The 13,283-nt window shown below is 49.2% G+C and overlaps 1 pseudogene; it reads left to right on the top strand.

The window, feature by feature from the left end:
- The first annotated feature begins 2,653 nt into the window (after window positions 1–2,653).
- LOC100579557 lies at window positions 2,654–3,689 on the top strand (annotated as a pseudogene).
- Window positions 3,690–13,283: the final 9,594 nt, after the last annotated feature.

Below are 13,283 nucleotides of genomic sequence, written 5' to 3'. Positions count from 1 at the left end.
CGATGCAGTCCAGCCAGAACTGGGGCCTTTTGGCTTCAAAACATGCTGGAGTCTTTCCCCAGAGCCCCATAGTCTTTTAGAAATTACCACTTAGAGAGGGCAGTGCTGCTGACAAAGCTTGGCATGCACTGAACTGTATCCTCCCCAAATTTATATATTAAAGTCCCAACCCCTGGTTCCTCAGAATGCAGCTGTACTGTGGTTGGAGAGGATTTGTAAAGGTTAAATTAAACAAGGTCATTAGGGTGGGCCCTAATCCAGTAGGACTGTTGTCATTACAGGAACAATTTAGGAAACAGACATGCACAAAGGGAAAAGCATGGGAAGACACAGGAGGAAGGCGGCCATCAGCAAAACCTTGCTCCATGAGACTCAGAGAAAACGACCCTCACCACACCTTGACTTTGGACTTGCAGCCTGCAGAATTCTGAGGGAAAAAAATGTGGTGTTTTTTTTGTCACTCAGTGTGTGGAACTTTGTTCTGGCCACCTAGTGGACAAATACAATGGCTTTGCTGTTAACAGCCTAGTGGACAAATATAATGGCTTTGCTGTTAACAGCCCAGACCCACGTTTCCTGCACATAAGGCATGGGACTCCCTCATCCCCTCTGCCCAGGCCCAGCCCTGGTCTCCGAATTGGCACGAGCTCACTGGGTAGGCTGCAGGCAGCAGGCAGAAGTGGGGCCTGATGGAAAGGGTGGTGCTGAGGCAGTGAGGGCAGCAGAGGAATGCTCACTGGCTCATGTGGCTCAGCTTCGTGGAAGCATCAGGAGCACGAGTGAAGGAAGCAGGTGACAGGGGCCACTCATGGAGACACAGATGGGCAGGCTCCTCCACATGCTGCAGACAATTTTGGAGGCACCTGCTCCACCCACTGCCACACCCTCAGACTTCCCCATACCCTGTGCTGGGTCCAGCAGCAGCCCTGATTGTATGGTATGACTTTGGTGGTCAGATCAGGCATGGACAGCTTGACCCAGACTATGGGATCAGAATCTCTCCCCAGCAACGTGGCCATGGGGTCATGTGAACAGAGAATGAGCAACCGCAGACTGCAGGGCTACTAGCAGCCAAATACACAGAGAGGCAGAGGTGGGGAGAAGGGAGCAGGTGCAGAGGGAGGGAAGGGGCAGAACTGAGGCCACATAGCCCAAGGAGCAGGGAAACCTGAAGGAGACCCCAAGCAGAGGTCCTGTGGGCTTTCCAATGTCTGGTCCCGCTGAGGCCTGGCTGCCCTTGTGATCATGAGCCGGCAACCTACAGTCGCTACAGCCCCGTCCTGCTGGTCTCCTTTTGGGTCCTGCCTCTGCACAGCCTGTAGCCAGACTCAGGCTGGGATCTCCCATATGGAATCTAAGGCAGGCTTTCCTATACTTCCCATGGAAATTCTCCAGCTGATGGAAGAAGTGAACACCCCAAGCTGGGGCCACATTCTCAAGTGGTCTGTGAAATTTTTGCAAGGTTTGTGGTTCATCTAAAAGGTTCATAATTTCAAAATGGAATTCTTGATAGTTAGGGAGATTTTTCACATACCCCGAAGGGCTCCTCTTTCTCCAGGGTTGGGTCAAAGTCCTGTGTCCAGAAGCTCCCTGGTCAGCAGTCCTCTTGGCTTCCCTGATCACCCAGTGTCCAGCCTGCATGGGCCCTTCAGTCCCAGGGGCCATGGTGAGGCTGGGTCCCTGGGCCTGGCACCATCTAGACACCACTTGGGGGTCCAGTGATGTGCAAGCTACATCTCTAACCCCCGACCTCTGCCTTCTCTACCTCCCTGTGCACTCCCTCATTCAGAGACACTGAGCGTCACCTCGCAGGAGTTTCCATCTTAACACATGATGGAAGAGAGTTTCACTTCAGGCCACTGTTCCCACTGTGTCTTAGTCCATTTGGGCTGCTCTAAAGAAACTACTGTGAACTGTGTAATTTTTAAACAACAGGAATTTATTTTAAACAGTTCTGGAGGTTGGGAAGTCCATATCAAGGCAGATTAGGTTTCTGGTGAGAGTTAGCTTTCTGGTTCATTGTTAGCATCTTTTGGCCAACAATGTCTCCTGTGTCCTCCCATGGTGGAAGGGGCGAGGCAGCCCTCTGGGGCCTCTTTTATAAAGACACTTATTCAATCCATGAGGCTCCACCCTGGTGACCTAATCACCTCCCCATACTCCCACTTCCTCATTATCATCCCTTGGGGTTTAAGATTTCAACATATGAACCTTTAGGGGACACTAACTTTCATTTCATAGCATTTGGACTTACACCATTGCCTCACTCCCACTCCTCTAATTCTTGGGCCTTCAGACTTAGACTGAGTCACACCACTGACATTCTTGTTTCTCTAGTTTGCAGATAGCAAGCCGTGGGACTTCTCGGTCTCCATAACCACATGACGCAATTCCTATAATAAATCTGCTCTTACATATCCCTGTATATAGCCTGTTGGTTCTATTTCTCTGGATAACCCTGGCTAATACACACTGCTAGCACCTGTGCAACACCAAGGGCCTGGCCATCTGCTTGAAATCGAAAATAGAAAACACACACACACACACACAGAGAGAGAGAGACCCTGCCCAGAGCCACCCACCCAGTGCCTGTCCCCAGACCAAGGCCCAGTCCCCTTTGCCTGTCTCCATCACAAGCGCCACCAGCCTGTCTGACAAACTGCCCTGCAAAGTTATTGACATTGGCCTGGCCGCCTGGGGACGCAAGGCCCTGAACATTGTGGAGAATGAGATGCTGGGCCTGATGTACATGCAGGAGCTGTACTTGACCTTCAAGCTACTAGAGGGCACCCGCATTGCCAGCTGCCTGCACACGACCATGGAGACAGCCATTCACATTGAGACCCTCATCACCCTGGGTGCCCCAGCAGCAACATCTTCCTCACTCAGGACCATGTGTTGGCTGCCATTGCCAAGGCCGGCATTCCAGTATACACATGGAAGGGCGAAAGGACGAGGAGTACCCGTGGTGCATCGAGCAGTCACTGTAATTCAAGGATGGACCCTCAACATTATTCTGGAGGATGGGGGTGACCTCACCAACCTCTTCCACACCAAGTACTCACAGCTCTTGCTGACCATCTGAGGCACTTCCGAGGAGACCATGACTGGGGTCCACAACCCACAAAGGATGAAGGTCAATGGGATCCTGAAGGTGTCTGCCATCAATGTCAATGACTCCATCACCAAGAACGAGTTCGACAAGCTCTGTGGCTGCTGGGAGTCCCTCACAGATGCATCAAGCAGGCCACAGAGGTGATGATTGCTGGCAAGGTAGCGGTGGTAGCAGGCTGTGGCAACATGGGCAAGGGCTGTGCTCAGGCTCTGTGGGGTTTCGGGGCCCACGTCATCATCACTAAGATTGACCCCATCAATGCACTGTAGGCTGCCGTGGAGGGCTATAAGCCGACCACCACGGACAAAGCCTGTCAGGAGGGTAATATCTTTATCACCACCACAGGCTGTGTCAACATCGTCCTTGGCTGGCACTTTGAACAGGTGAAGGATGATGCCATCATGTGTAACACTGGACACTTTGATGTGGAGGTCAATGTCAAGTGGCTCAGTGAGAACACTTGGAGAAGGTGACCATCAAGTCCCAGGTGGCCAGGTACTGGCTGAAGAATAGGCGCCACACCATCCTGCTGGCTGAGGGTCGGCTGGTCAGCCTGGGTTGTGCCATGGGCCAACCTAACACAGGGAAGAAGTGAGCAAGTGAGAGAACTCTGAAATTTCACAACTCCGCCATGGACCTTTGCAATCCTAGTCACAGGGAGACCCCTCTTCGCCCCCAGGCCTTCAGGTGAACACAGGGAGCCTGCTGGAGACGGTGCAGAGGCACTGCTCAAGTCTACATGGATCCCACAGGCTTTTCATCCCTGATCTGCCTGGTGCAGCCACTGCTGCCTGCCATGGAAGGGAACTGGGCACTTTCGTGTACCCCAAAGACACATACTGCAGCTGTGGTGAGGAGGAGTGGGTAGACGATGCTGTGCATGGCTTCCCTCTGCTGCTCCTCTCTGCCAAACGGGACTTGCCTGCTTTGGTGACAGGCTGCCAGTGCGACTGCCCACCCCTGCCTGAGCATGACAGCCACAGCTCAGTGTTCCTCTGACAGCCCAACCCCCAGAGGCTGCCCATTAGCCCGTTCCGCCACTGGCCTGCCTCTGCTGCCCCAGGCCAGGGAGGGAGCAGGAACCTTCCTGAGCTCCTAACAGCAAAATCCAGCTTTAGGAGAGAAATGCGAGTGGGCCATGAGCCCAAAAACTGCCATTGCTCATTGCCCCAGGTGAAGGGTCCTGCCCTTCTGGGTGAGAGGTGCACAGCACAGCCACCCTGCAATGCCTGGACGTTGCAGCTGTAGCCTGGAGCCCTTTGGAAAGCCCAGCCCCCTCAGTCCTGTGATCTGTTCTCAGGCTCCAGGGGACCAGCCCACCCCTCCCTATCACAGCCAGCACCTGAACTCTGGGCTGCTACAGAAATACTAAAGATCATTAGAGACTACTATGAACACCTCTATGCACACAAACCAGAAGACCCAGAGGAAATTGATAGATTCCTGGAAACACAAAATCTCCCAAGATTGAGCCAGGAAGAAATAGAAATCCTGAACGGACCAATAATGGGTAAGAAAGTCGAATTAGTAATAACAAACTTTCCAAAAAAAACACACACAAAAATTTCCCAGGACCAGATAAATTCACAGCTTTGTACATCTACTAAATGTACAAAGAAGAGCTAGTATCAATCTTACTGAAACTATTCCAAAATATCGATGAAGATCCAGTACCATCCTGATACCAAAATCAGGCAAGGACACAACAAAAAATAAAACCACAGGCCAATATCCTTTATGAACGTACATGCAAAAATCATCAAAAAAATACTAGTAAAACAAATCCAGCAGTGCATCAAAAAGATAATTCATCACAGTCAAGTGGGCTTTATTCCAGGGATGCAAAGATGGTTAAAGACAGCAAATTAATAAACATGATTCACCACATAAACAGAACTAAAACAAAAATCATATGATCAATAGATGAAAACCCTCAATAAACTAGACATTGAAAGAACATACCTCAAAATAATAAGAGCCATATAAGACAAACCCATAGCCAACATCATACTGAATGGGGAAAAGTTAAAAGCATTCTCCTTAAGATCTGAAACCAGACAAGAGTGCCCACTCTTGGCCGGGCGCGGTGGCTCACGCTTGTAATCCCAGCACTTTGGGAGGCCGAGGCGGGTGGATCACGAGGTCAGGAGATCGAGACCACGGTGAAACCCCGTCTCTACTAAAAATACAAAAAATTAGCCGGGCGTGGTGGCTGGCGCCTGTAGTCCCAGCTACTCGGAGAGGCTGAGGCAGAATGGCGTGAACCCGGGAGGCGGAGCTTGCAGTGAGCCGAGATCGCGCCACTGCACTCCAGCACTCCAGCCTGGGTGAGAGAGCGAGACTCCGTCTCAAAAAAAAAAAAAAAAAAAAAAAAAAAAGAGTGCCCACTCTTGCTACTCCTGTTTGACATAGTACTGAAAGTCCTAGCTGGAGCAATCAGGCAAGAGAAAGAAATAGAAGGTATACAAACTGGAAAAGAGGTAGTCAAATTATCTCTGTTTGCTGATGACATGATTGTATACCTAGAAAACCCTAAAGACTCTTCCAATAGACTCCTAGACTTGATAAACAACTTTGGTAAAGTTTCATGAGATAAAAATCAGGCCGGGCGCGGTGACTCACGCTTGTAATCCCAGCACTTTGGGAGGCCAAGGCAGGCGGATCATGAGGTCAGGAGATCGAGACCACAGTGAAACCCCATCTGTACTAAAAATACAAAAAAATTAGCCGGGCATGGTGGCGGGCACCTGTAGTCCCAGCTACTCAGAGAGGCTGAGGCAGGAGAATGGTGTGAACCGGGAGGCAGAGCTTGCAGTGAGCCGAGATTGTGCCACTGCACTCCATCCTGGGCGACAGAGCGAGACTCCGTCTCAAAAAAAAAAAAAAAAAAAAAAAAATCAATGTACAAAGATCAGTAGCATTTGTATACACCAATAACATGGAAGCTGAGAACCAAATCAAGAACTCAATCTCCTTTACAATAGCCACGCTAAAAAAAAAAAAAAAAAAAAAAAAAAAAAAAAAAAAAAATCTAGCTAGGAATACATTTAACCAAGGAGGTGAAAGATCTCTATAAGGGTAACTATGAAACACTGATGAAAGAAACCACAGATGATGCAAACGGAAAAACATCTCATGCTCATGGATTGGAATAATCGATATTGTTAAAATGACCATATTCCCTAAAGCAATCTACAGATACGACAAAATTCCTGTCAAATTTTCAACATTATTGTTTCCAGAACTAGAAAAAAATTCTAAAGTTTATATGAAACAAAATAAAGCCTAACTAGCCAAAGTAATTGTAAGAAAAAAAAAATCCAGAGGCATCATATTGCCTGACTTCAAACTATACTACAATGCTGCAGTATAAGCATGGTACTAGTACAAAAAATGGACATGTAGATCAATGAAACAGAATAGAGAGCCCCAAAAAATAAGTGGTGCTGGAAAAATTGGCTAGGCACATGCAGAAGAATGGAACTGGATCCCATCTCATTATAAACAAAAATTAATTCAAGATGGATTAAAGACCCAAACAAGACCTGAAACTATAAAAATCCTAGAAAAAAACCTAGGAAAAATGTGGATATCAGCCTAGGCAAATAATTTATGACAAAGACCCCAAAAGCAAATGCAACAAAAACAAAAATAGGCAAATGGAACTTAATTAAACTGGAAAGCTTCTGCACAGTAAAAGAAATGATCAACAGAGTAAACAGACAATTTACAGAACGGGAGAAAATATTTGCAAATTATGCTTCCAACAAAGAACTAATATCTAGAATACATAAGGAAATCAAACAACTAAACAGAAAAAAACAAGCAACCGTATTAAAAATTGAGCAAAGGATATGAAGACATTTCTCAAAAGAAGAAATATAAGCAGCAAACACATGAAAAAATTCTCAACATTGCTAATTATCAGATAAATGCAAATTAGCACCACCCTGAAATATTTTACACCAGTCAGAATGGCTATTTTTAAAAAGCCAAAAAACAATAGATGTTGTTGTGGATGTAGACAAAAGGAAATGTTCATATACTGATGGTTGGAATGTAAGTTGGTTCAACATCTATGAAAATCAGAATGCAGATTTCTCAAAGAACTAAAAATAGAACTACCATATGACTCAGTATTCCAACTACTGGGTGTCTATCCAAAGGAAAAGAAACCCTTATATAAAGAAGACACCTGTACTAGTATGTTTATCTCAGCAATATTCACAATAACAAAGTCATGGAACCAATGGTTGACCAGATAAATAAAATGTAGTATATATACACTATGAAATACTATGCATCCGTAAAAAATGAAATCATGTTCTTTGCAGCAATGTGATGGAGGTGGAGGCCATTATCCTAAGTGAACTAACTCAGAAACAGAAAATCAAACACTACATGTTCTCACTTATGAGTGGGAACTAAACAATGGGTACGCATGGACATATGGATGGAAATAAGAGATGCTAGGGACTCCAAAATGGGAGAGGGTGGGAGGGGGATGAGGGTTGAAAAACTACCTATTGGAAACAATGTTTGGTATCTGGGTGATGGGTACACTAGAAGCCCAGTCTCCACCAGTATACAATATACCCACGTAACGATCATGCACATGTACCCCCTGAATCTAAAATTTAAAAAGGCAGCCTACCTGCAACTCAGCCCACCTGCATGATCAAGGGCTGTGTCCCTTTTCTCCCTTCACTAGGGTGAGGAGCCCCTGACTGATGCCAAACCTGGGGGATCAACTCAGCTGGAGAGGAGGAGGCAGGGCAGGAGTGGCCCATGGAAGCATGGCTGGCAAAGTTCCCTCTGCCTGCCCCTGCTATCACTGTTCAACACAGAAAGCCTGGGAGGGTCCCTGTGGGTGGTCAGGGCGGAGGGGTCCTCCCCTCTGATGTCTTCTGAGCTCACCTTCTTAATATATGACTTCCTCCCTTGAGGAATGAGGAAGGATGACAGGCCCTAGCTTGAGTTCATATTGGCTAAACTCCGAAGGCTCTCAATCCCCATTAACAAACAAGTATGTTGATTTCACCAGGATCACATAAAGCTCTTCATGAAATTGCACATACATTTCTTCGTATGGGGTCTCAGAGTTGCAGGGATGGGAAGCAACATCTTCATGTTTCCATGTGGGTAACACAGAAGAAATAAAGTCTTTCTACACTTTCATGTTATTTCAACTCCCTTTCTGCCTAATGAAAGCTTTCCCACACTTTTCCTGGTGTCATGAGTACAGTGAACATTTTCTCCCTTAGTCTTGACAGATACACAGTCCCAGGCACCTTGTAAAGTTGCCTTGGCTGCTCTGGGCACATTTGTATGTGGCTGTAGGCATTAGGCAGCTGGGTCAGGCGGCCTAGAGCCAGAGGGTGCACTGTCTGTCTGGCTGTCCCTTCCCACACCTGCAAGGGCATGCATCCTACCTCTCTGAACCCTGTCTCATTGCGCTGCACACAGGCCATGCACCTGCTCACCAGGCACCAGGTGCCCTTGCATAAATACCTCCACCTGTCTAGCAATGAGGTGGGAATGCTCAATTCTTTGTGAAAATCTCTGTATTTACAGGACCAGAGGTGTTTTGTTTTGTGAAACAAAAACTCTCTATGGAAGAACGTTGAGAAGTGAAGTGTGGAGGGGCAGCATGCTCTCAAGTACCCACAGTTGCTCAGGGAATGAGCTTCCAAATGGAGAAAAACCAAATGACTGGGTCTCATCCACCCCCAGGGGCTCCAGCGCCCTCTTCCATTTCCTCAACATTGACCTGGCTCATTTCTCTGGACGCCTTATGCAGGGCATTGTGTGCCTGGAAAAGCCTCTCATAACCAGCTTGAGAGACAGATGTGCAGACACAGAGGGGAGAGGCTGGGGAAGGGTGGGAGAGGCCCGCTTCCCATCATGGCAGCTGGCAGGACCCAGATGCGGAGTCCAGGCTGCAGCAGGACAGGAGGGTGCAAGACAGAGAAGGGGGACAAGAAAGAGTAACTCCTCGGGATGACGGCATTGAAGGTCAAAGTCATGCAACCTAGAGAAAGCCCCCAAAGCCCTACACACAGAGGCAAGCCATTGCGTTGCAGCCTTAAAACAAACAAACATGGGAGGGGGGACAGTGTGGTTATCACTGTCAAATTAGTCAATACTGTTTAAAATCCAAACCTGGTATATTTTTAACTTGTACTTGTCTTTCAGAATTTCTATGGAAAAGCATCAATATTGCATTCCAGTAGATGGGGGAGGTGGAGAGCTGTTTATTTACTCTCAAAGATGGATTAGGGATGACTGGACAACCTCGGCCATAGCTCCCCCCTCCTGACGTGCTCATGAGCCCCATGTGGGGTGCCTATGGCCTGTGTGGGTGGCACCTTGGGCAGTCATGCAGCCACCATGTGCACACGGTGGGCGCTGGGACACTGCCTGTTGACACTCATCTCTGTTGGGGCTGTGGTTTCTTCTATGGGGACAAATGATTAAGGAGGGAAGTTTATCTTTTCTCGTGAAATGAGGAGGATTCCCTGAAATTTGCCTGGTCTTGGGGACGGTGTGGGGTATCTGGGAAGATAATTAGCATTTCCAGAAGGGCCTCACTGCCTTCTGGGACACATTCAGAATTTGAGTAGCCAAAAAATGGAAACCAGGGACAAGAAGATGAGGAGTACAGGAAGTGAGATATGCAAGTATTTTTCCTTTCAAAAAGCTAGGGAGGGGTTGGGTGCTGTGGCTCACGCCTGTAATCCCTACACTTCCGGAAGCCGAGGTGGGTGGATCACCTGAGGTCAGGAGTTTGAGACCAGCCTGACCAACATGGTGAAACCTCATTTCTACTAAAAATACAAAAATTACCCAGGCATGGTGGCAGGTTCCTGTAATCCCAACTACTCGGGAGGCTGAGGCAGGAGAATCGCTTGAACCCAGGAGGCAGAGGTTGCAGTGAGTTGAGATCACACCATTGCACTCAGCCTGGGCGACAGAGAGAGACTCTGTCTCAAACAACAATAACAAAGAAAAACAAACAAACAAACAAAAAGCTAGAGAGGGAGTCACAGCATTGAATTCATATTTCAAAGACTTTTTGGGCTTTTTGAATGGAGAATTTGGCCTAAGGCCTCGTGTGTCCCAGCCCTTGATGACAGATGAAGTCGGGGCTGTTGGGACTGGAATGCATCCATGCCTGGCATCCCAACGGCACCAGGGCGCTGTGTCATGGCAGGTGCATTATAAATCCAGCTCACTCAAAGAACAAGCTCCTTGGTGACAAACACAGTCAACTTTGGTTGATCAGCAAGAATTCAACTCCTTTGACCATAAGAAAAGATTCAATGTATATGTCCAGTTCAGCAACAAAAGCCTGTTAATCTTGGGTGTTTGGTGCCTTAGAAGTTGGGCTCTGAGAGGGTTAGTGACAAAGGGGGTTCTGCAGTGTGCCTGAGCAGTGGGGACAGCAGCGGCAGCATCCTGGAGGGAGGCCTCAAGCACCTAGCAGGGGGGAGGCGGCTCCTGGAGGAGCAGGTGAGGGGGAGGCACTCCTGGCTGGGTTGAAGGCAGCTCTTTGGGTTGCACAGAGTCTGTACTTGGGAAAAGTACTCCGGGCTGTGTCTCAGGCAGATCCTTGGGCTGCAGCGAGCCTGTTTGAGGGCGAGGCACTCCCGGCTGTGTCTCAGGCACATCCTTGGGCTGCAGGGAGCCTGTGGTAGGGAAAGGCACTCCTGGCTGTGTGGAAAGCAGATCCTTGGGCAGCAGGGACCCTGTGCGAATTGGGACTGTGCAAGGGCTAAGCTGAGGTACCTCCCCTGTAGGGAAGAGAAGAGAGAGAAGGTCGTCGTGTTGGCATTGGAATTGGGCTCAGAAGGCTGTGGTTGCCTGGCTCAAGGGATGGGGCCAGGACCCATCGGGACACACAGGGTGGGCCTTGCTGTGCTCCTCCTCTCTCCCCTCGGTGCTGCCTCCAGCCTGGACTCCTCCTTCCAGACTCAGTTCTAGCGTTAAAGTCCCCTCTGCCTCTCCAGGCAGCCCTGAGTCTCTGACTCTGGACTCCCTCAGCCCTCTGGTCGAAATTGTTTGCTTCTCCCTGGTAGCTAGGGGGAGGCCCCAATTACCTCTGTGCCCCAGCATGGCCCAGAAGGCTCTAGTGAGCATGTGGAAGGGATGAGCGCTCACCACAGCCCTCAAGGCTGGCTCCAGGGACCCTTGGGTGGGTGATGAGCTGAGAAGGCAGCAGCTCCACAGTTCCCTTGGTTTGGGGAGAGGATGATCCAGACCCGTAGGAAGAGCAAACTCTGTCTTGCAGAAGCAGCTGCTTTGTTTTCATTTTGGGCACACACCAGTGTAGCCAACCCACCACCCACACAGCTGCAAGCCACACAGAGATTGTCTTCGTGTTCGTCTGCGATGCCTTTCTCTCTGCTGGCTTCTTACGCTCATGATCGGGGCAAGCTTGTCTGAGGACTTGATCAGGGCCTTTCAAAAAGGCCCTCAGGGTCACTCTAAGTAAGGTCGAAGGGACTGGGGTTCAAGCTAGCCTCTGACCTCAGGCAAGTCACTCAACCTCTTGGGACTAGCTTTCCCATCTCTCAAATGGGCCCAGCAATACCAAACACGGATTGGTCACCCCAAGTCCATTCTTCCTGTCTTCCTTACTAACGAGGCCTGCTTTTGTTAAGAGAGGGAATGTGGTGCAACAAACCACCATGGCACATATTTACCTATGTAACAAACCCGCACATCCTGCACATGCATCCCGGAACTTAAAATTAAAAAAAAAAAGAGAGAGGGGCAATGTGCTCAGTTGTAAAATGACCTTTTCCCAGTCTCCCTTGCTGAGCAACATGGCCATGTGAATGCATTCTGGCAATGGAGTATAAATAGGAATTGTTGGGCATTGCTTTAAAGAAGGCTGCTTTCCCTTTTTCCTTCTTCTTCCTGCCTGGAGTATGAGTGTGATGGTTGGAGCTCCAGAAGCCATCTTGTAGGCATGAAGCAAATTGAAAGCCTGGCCTTTTCAAGGAGAATTGTTAGGTTTCCCCAAGGCTGTTCTCTTGGGGCTTAGCAGGCAGTGAATTAGATAACAATCTTTCTCAGAGCCCCTCAGCTCTCCCATTTCTCAATTTGTATAGGCTGTCCTCTGTTTCTGGAATGTTTTTCCTAATGTTGTCTGCCCAGTGAACTGCCGTTCACCTTTTCAGACCCAGCTCCAGAGTGGCCTCCTCCAGGAAGCCCATTATCCTTGCTCCCAGCTAAGATGACCACCCTGCTTGGTCTTTCTGGTCATGTCCTGGCAGAAGGCTGAGCCCGCTGTGGGAATTGCCCTGTCCTTCTAGATGTGCCTGTCCCTGCTCTGCAAGCATGAGGACTGTAACTGCATCCCCTTCAGCATCTGTGGCTGGAGGGCTACAGCAGGCTCCCAGAATGCCAGTGGGCATATGCCACTTTGCTTCAACCTCCCCATCTGTGATGTGGCACTGATGATGCCCACATACCACGGCAGGAGCAGCAGCCCATCAATGCTTGTGGTTTCCCTGGCGTGGGGACTGTTCAGCTCCTTCTCTACTCAAGGCCACCCTTCCCAGGCTGCCTGGAATCCCAGGGGTCCCCTGCCAGGCCAGTCTCAGCCTGATGGTCCCAAAGAAGCCCTCCATTCCTCACAGGTGTTCCCCAGAGTGTGCAGACTTTGAGCTTGCTTGAACCTGTCATTCATGCATAAAGCCTCCCCTTGGGCATGTGAGTAGCAAATGCCTCAAATGCTGGATTCCCTTACAGAAACAGTCTCTCTCTTAGTGAGAGGGGCCCTTCTCCCTTCTAGACTCCATCCTGGGACCTGCCCTCTCCTGCCCCTGCCCTGCTAGTCCCCATCCAGGATGATGCTTACTTTCCCCTTGTGCCCCCTCAAACCCTGTCCTGAGCCACCTGCGTCTGCAGCTGCCTGTCCACCATCCTCCATGTCTGATTGGGCTCCTGCTACCTGTTCAGGGATTCAGGCTTCCTTCTTAGTACAACCCAAGTGTGTTAGCCTGCTCTCCCTGGCTCCTCCCATCTCCAAATCTAGTCCTCCCAGGAACATCTTCCCTCCCAGCTCACACCCTCCAGAGATGCTCTGCACTGCTGGCAGGATCCAGTCCCTCCACCCAGCCTGCACACCAGACCGTCCCCTGCCAGGCTCCTGGGGTCT

The sequence above is a fragment of the Nomascus leucogenys genome, chromosome 18 (genome assembly GCF_006542625.1).
Source record: "Nomascus leucogenys isolate Asia chromosome 18, Asia_NLE_v1, whole genome shotgun sequence".
In the NCBI taxonomy this organism is placed as follows: domain Eukaryota; kingdom Metazoa; phylum Chordata; class Mammalia; order Primates; family Hylobatidae; genus Nomascus; species Nomascus leucogenys.
Note: the sequence above shows the minus strand (reverse complement) of the source record. Positions and strands in the feature narration are given on the sequence as shown.